The following is a 6,985-nucleotide window of genomic DNA, read 5'->3' as shown; positions in this document are numbered from 1 at the left end:
GAAACTCGGTGGCGCCGGATAGGAAGAATCGGTAGGACCGAGTTTGGCTTAGGGTTTAGGTCATATGTGGAAGTGGGAAAGTAGCTGAGGGTTTTTGGAGCATATCACTAAGCACATGAAGCAAGAGGCTCATTAAGCAACACCTCATCCCTCCTTGATAGTATTGGCTTTTCCTAAAGACTCAATGTGATCTTGGATCACTAAAATGTAAAATGATGAGTCTTGAGCTTGAAGCTTTAGCCAATCCTTTGTCCTTAGCATCTTGAAGGAGTTCCCACAACCTTTAGTCCATGCCACTCCATTGTTGAACTTATCTAAAACATGCTGGATCGAAATGTTAGTCCAACAAGAGATATGTTGTCATCAATTATCAAAACCACCTAGGGAGCACTTGTGCTTTCAGAGGGAGAGTTCCGTCAGCACGATGGCGTGGCGACAGTGATGATGAAGTTACCGGCGCAGGGCTTCGCCTAAGCACTACGGCGATATGACCGAGGTGTGTAACTGTGGAGGGGGGCACCGCACACGGCTAAGAGAAGACTTGATGTGCCTTTGGGGTGCCCCCTCCCACGTATATAAAGGAGGGGAGGAGGAGGCCGTCCCAAGGGGGGCGCGCCAAGGGGGGAGTCCTACTTGGACTCCCGGTCTAAGTAGAATTCGCCCCCCTTTCCTATTCCAACTAGGAGAAGGAGGGAAGGAGGAAGAGGGGAGAAGGAATGAGGGGGGCGGCCCCCTCCCCTAGTCCAATTCGGTTTGGGCAGGGGGCGCCCCTCTCACGTGGCCTTTCTCCTCTCCTCCAATAGGGCCCAATAGGCCCAATACTTCTTCGGGGGGGGGGGGTTCTGGTAACCTCCCAGTTCTCCGAAAAAATGCCCGAACCACTCGGAATCATTCCGATGTCCAAATACAACCTTTCAATATATGAACCTTTACCTCTCGACCATTTCGAGACTCCTCGTCATTTCCGCGATCTCATCCGAGACTCCGAACAAACTTTGGTCATCAAATCACATAACTCATAATAAAAATCATCATCAAACGTTAAGCGTGCAGACCCTACGGGTTCGAGAACTATGTAGACATGACCGAGACACATCTTCAGTCAATAACCAATAGTGTAACCTGGATGCTCATATTGGCTCCTACATATTCTTCGAAGATCTTTATCGGTCAAACCACACAACAACATACGTTGTTCCCTTTGTCATCGGTATGTTACTTGCTCGAGATTCGATCGTCAGTATCTTCATACCTAGTTCAATCTCGTTACTGGCAAGTCTCTTTACTCATTCTGTAATGCATCATCCAGTGACTAACTCATTAGTCACATTGCTTTCAAGGCTCATAATGATGTGCATTACCGAGAGGGCCTAGAGATACCTCTCCGATACACGGAGTGACAAATCCTAATATCGATTTATGCCAACTCAACAAACACCATCGGAGACACTTGTAGAGCATCTTTATAATCACCCAGTTATGTTGTGACGTTTGATAGCACACAAGGTGTTCCTCCGGTATTCGGGAGTTGCATAATCTCATAGTCAGAGGAACATGTATAAGTCATGAAGAAAGCAATAGAAATAAAACTAAACAATCATTATGCTAAGCTAACGGATGGGTCTTGTCCATCACATCATTCTCTAATGACGTGATGTCGTTCATCAAATGACAACACATGTCTATGGTTAGGAAACTTAACCATCTTTGATTAATGAGCTAGTCAAGTAGAGGCATAGTAGGGACACTCAGTTTTGTCTATGCATTCACACATGTACTAAGTTTCCAGTTAATACAATTCTAGCATGAATAATAAACATTTATCATGATATAAGGAAATATAAATAACAACTTTATTATTGCCTCTAGGGCATATTTCCTTCATCGATATGCTAAGCTAACGGATGGGTCTTGTCCATCACATCATTCTCCTAATGATGTGATCCCGTTCATCAAATGACAACACATGTCTATGGTTAGGAAACTTAACCATCTTTGATTAACGAGCTAGTCTAGTAGAGGCTTACTAGGGACACAGTATTTTGTCTATGTATTCACACATGTATCAAGTTTTCGGTTAATACAATTCTAGCATGAATAATAAACATTATCATGATATAAGGAAATATAAAATAACAACTTTATTATTGCCTCTAGGGCATATTTCCTTCATTCTTGACATTGTCTGCACGCTTTAGCTATCCGTTATGCACTGGAGCTTCTGGAGGCGTGCGTTGAATATGCCCAAACCATCTCAGACGATGTTAGACAAGCTTATCTTCAATTGGTGCTACCCAACTCTATCTCGTATACCATCATTCCGGACTCGATCCTTCCTCATGTGGCCACACATCCATCTCAACAAATGCATCTCCGCTACACCTAACTGTTGAACATGTCGCCTTTTAGTCAGATAACACTCATCGCCATACAACATTGTGGGTCGAACCGTTGTCCTGTAGAATATGCCTTTTAGCTTTTGTGGCACCCTCTTATCACAGAGATTGCCAGAAGCTTGGCACCACTTCATCCATCCGGCTTTGATTCGATAATTCACATCTTCATCAATACCCCTATCCTCCCGCAGCATCGACCCCAAAAATCGAAGGGTGTCCTTTTGAGGCACCACCTGCCATCAAGGCTAACCTCCTCCTCCTCACACCTAGTAGTACTGAAACCACACATCATGTACTCAGTTTTAGTTTTACTATAAGTCTAAACACTTTCAATATCAATGTTTATCTTCATAAATCTAACTTCCTTTTTACCCCCGTCCGACTATCGCCAACTAGCACTATATCATCCGCAAAGAGCATACACCATGAGATATCTCCTTGTATACCCCTCGTGACCTCATCCATCACCAAGGCAAAAAGGTAAGGGCTCAAAGCTAACCCCTGATGCAGTCCTATCTTGACCGGGAAGTCACCAATGTCGACATCACTTGTTCGAACACGTGTCACAATATTATCGTACATGTTCCTTGATGAGGGTAATGTACACGAATATTTTTTGAATCTGTGAGTATTTATCATTTCATGATATTTGTTTTCAAATCTTGCACTTTTTTTAATTCACGATGATTTCTTCACAATGCCCAACATTTTTGAAATCCTTGATTGTTTTTTTTTGAGACACCTTGATTGTTTCTACAGTAAATATGAACAAACTTAAAACAGAAAAAAAAAAGAAAAACAAGGGGCTTCCCGCTTCCGGCCGCGCATGGGCCCAGCACGCTGAATAGGAGCTCCCTTCGTTAAGCTCTCGTGCCGATCGTCTAAAAAAAAAATCTCTCGTGTCGTCATACGCGCCGTCGTGAAGCCCGGGCACGTGCCCTAGGCGCAGGCGGAAATGGAACAAAGAAACTGATGTAGTCGGCGCTCGGCCGCGTCGGGTGGGGTTTTTGCTCTCCGAGTCCCCAGTCCAAATCCACCATCCTAAACCAGCCCCGTACCTCCACAGCCTCCCTGCGAATCCACCGCCACCGTCCATTCGGCCGCCATCGCGCCTCGGATCCGATGGACACGGGCGCAGATCATCCACGCCACCGCCGGCTCAGGAAGGTCTCCGATCTCCGCACCACCGCCGCCGCATACCCACCCCCGAAACGGGTAAGTACAGCACCCATCCCTGTGATCTCTGTTGAATACATATTTTCCATCGTTACAATCATCTATGCGGCGCAACTCACGGCCAAATGGTGTCAGATAACTGTTTACTTCTGGATTGCTCCGTGTTTGTTGAGCAATACTAGTGCTGTAGATAGAGACAATGCAGTCTGGTGTGTATTCTGCTACTCCCTCCGATCCAGATTAACTGACGCTCCTTTAGCACAATTTTGTGAGCGTCAACTAATTTGGATGGGAGGGAGTAGGGATTTTTTTTCTTCCTATTTAATCTCCCAGCTCGTGTTTGAAATTGGGCAGCTAGAACACCTGTTCCTCTCCACCTTTTGCAGCAGAATGGAATACCGATGTAGTATAGTACATATATGCTCTTAAATTTGTTGCGTCTGGTCCTGTCATTACTAGTCCCAGATGCGTGCCTTGGTGAGCTGCCCCTACGGGGCTGCGGCTGGGTTGTCTTGCCTGGTTTGGCCATGCCTTGTATCTGCAGATTTGGCTGGTTCGGCCATGTGTAATTAGCCAGCACCAACAGAGGCCCAATTCCTGCAGTCATGGATAAAGTCTAATTAGGCATGCACAATTACGTACTCCCTCCGTTCCATATTACTTGTCGCTGATTTAGTACAAAGTTGTACTAAATCAGCAATGAGTAATATGGAACGGAGGGAGTACATATTAACATCGAATTACTGGGTGAACCACACAACAACAATTGTGACATGATCAATCCCTAAAACTTGTTCGGAGACTGTGACCATCCTTTAAGGCAGGAAACTATTGATGATACAATAAAAAAATGCAATTACATGATTTGATTGGGTAAAAAGTTCAGAAGATGAATGTTATTGTCTCATGTTTCCACCTCTGTCTACAAACATAAGGACCTATGCATTCAGAATTACAATGATGACTATGGCCTATACGATGGCTCCGACGATACATTGCAGCAGCTCCTCTCAGTCAAATGGGTCGATGCCATGAGTGTCAACCAGTGCAGATGCAGCAAAAGACAAAGAAGCAAGTAATCATAAAGCCTGGCCGGAACTTCTGTCGAGCTGCTCGTTGCAGAGAAATTCGCCTAACCTGTTTAGAAAGCATTTACCAGAAGTTACAACTAGAGAAGGCGGTAGAGAGGAATATCTGCATTACAGTAGTATTTAGAGATTCCTTTCATATGCATGTTCCAGAAAAGTACAGCGTAGGATGACATAATATTTTTGTCTACATGAACACTCTCCAGCCTGAGGTCAGTATGTGCATTCCTCGGGCACCAGATCAACACATTAATTCCAGTTAATTGAAGTTTGTACTGGATTCTGTTGATTCTAGACAAGGAGCTGCAAATCACACGGAAAATTTAGTGAATTAATTAGCTCATTTGAGTGAAGCACAAATAATGCATGCGCATCAGCCCATTAAAAAAATACAAAAGTAATGTACGCACTTACGTGGCTGGCTGCCCTCCTCTCCTAAAGTTTCTACACATCTCCAATACTCCATCCATGATTTTTTATCTTGTCAACATAGCCGTACAGCATAGTCCTTCCTTAATCTCTCTTGTTCTTCACTAACTGCAGCAAGTTGGCTGCAGAGAGAAAAGTAAAGCATACCCACATCAATTCTTGACAACAGAAGGATGAAAACAGCATGTCACTCATAATGCTTAGCCTAAGTTAGACTGGAAGTTTTATTTTTTGTACACAAATAATTAACGATGTCAAATCCACAGCATAGACCCGCATAAGACCTTAAATCTTCCAATGCTCAAGATTACTTCACAAAAATAGAAAAAAAGGGCAGCCCGGTGCATGTAGCTCCCGCTTGCGCAGGGTCCGGGGAAGGGTCCGACCATTTTGGGTGTATTGTATGCAGCCTTTCCCTACATTTCTGAGGCTGTTTCCAGGACTTGAACCCATGACCTCATGGTCACAAGGCAGCAGCTGTACCACTCCACCAAGGCTCCCCTTCTACTTCACAAAAAATAGACACAGAAACAATTTGAAAATAGCAGCTAATTACCAAGTGCATAGAATGAACACATGCATTATTTCTTTTGCTTACATTCTTAACAATCACAATGAAAGGGCTATGATTTTTTTTTGAAACTGGGCATTACAATCCTGCCCGACATGCTGTCTGCCTAAGCATTCTAAGCATCCATAGAGGTAGGAAACGGGGGAATGGAAATTCATCTTCACATATGCAGTCCATGTATATATAGAAATATTCCAGTAGCACTCCTACTGTAATATTTCCCAAACATTTTGCAGATGACTAAAATTATGTGTCATGCAATTACATTTTCGGAATGTAGTAAAACACCTATTGCATGTCAACAATGTAAATACAATGAAATGATTAGTTTTCAGAATCCCACGTTCAAACATAGCAGAACAAAAATACCTTCTGCCTCCCTGCAAAAGCATGCATATGCAGAGCAATGTGGATGCTCATCCATTTCTATTTGTGTAGGCTAGCATATGAATTCTGGCACAAATGGCAGTAGGTAACAATTAGAGGATCACAAAAATGCTTCCTAATCAATAACACTGAGGTGACAGTTGTTAAGCATGTTTTTGGAAAAATAACACACAAAAAGCCTACAAATAAGGAAACCTTGACTGGCATGCCTAATTTCTGAAACGTAATAAAAATCACAGAGTGTGGAACCGGGGATACAAAAATACAAATCAAAAGTTGATCTGGGTGCCTACCTTTTACTAAGAGCATATTTAGACTGGAGTATGGAACTCATGTAGCAGGAGCTGCTTGCCTACTAATTGCGTTGAGACAAATTACATTCAAGGAACCTTCCTCTCACTAATTCTCATGTGTACAAGACAATGTGATGACGGGTACTCAAAGTAGAAAATGCTTCTTCCAGAGCATTCGTTGCAAATTGTGAATTTCTTGTCCCTGAAAACAGGATCAAAGATCTGAACGAAGCTACCTAATCCTAGAAAGCAGGCGGCAGGTCCTAATTGTACAAACAGACTCTGCTCCTAGATCCCCCAAACAAAATCGATTTCTCCATACCAAAATCGTACACACCCACGACCATGTTCTAATGATCAATATACACGACCAAGCTGGAGATGCCGGGATGTTCGAGGTCCGCGCTGGCCAAAGATGCAGTGTCACCCGAGGCGACGGAGGAGCCTGGCGGAGGCGTGGGATGCTGCACTGGCGTCCATGGAGCTGTCGCCCCGGGAACTGTCGCGTTTAGGTTAGCTGCGGGGCCGTGCACGTTGGCGGAACGACAAGGCGGTGCTGGGAGGCGAAGGAGGGACGTGAGACGGAGTTGCGTTGGTGGAGGGCGGTGTGGGAGAAGGTCGGCGGCAGTCGGGAATGGAGGCAGC

At 44.2% G+C, this 6,985-nt stretch overlaps 1 protein-coding gene across 2 annotated transcripts in view; it reads left to right on the top strand.

Annotated features, from left to right (window-relative positions):
• The first annotated feature begins 3,286 nt into the window (after positions 1-3,286).
• LOC119300905 overlaps positions 3,287-6,985 on the top strand; it is a 6,466-nt gene continuing 2,767 nt past the window's right edge. Inside the window, exon 1 of one of the 2 annotated variants that reach the window (XR_005146812.1) lies at positions 3,287-3,611. The gene's annotated coding sequence lies outside the window, so the exon portion shown is untranslated. The remainder of the gene's footprint in view (positions 3,612-6,985) is intronic. The other variant, XM_037577807.1, reaches the window with a different exon arrangement.

Source organism: Triticum dicoccoides, chromosome 5A, assembly GCF_002162155.2.
Source record: "Triticum dicoccoides isolate Atlit2015 ecotype Zavitan chromosome 5A, WEW_v2.0, whole genome shotgun sequence".
NCBI classification, from domain to species: Eukaryota; Viridiplantae; Streptophyta; class Magnoliopsida; order Poales; family Poaceae; genus Triticum; species Triticum dicoccoides.
The sequence above is the reverse complement of the archived record's forward strand: the minus strand, read 5'-3'. Positions and strand labels throughout refer to the sequence as shown.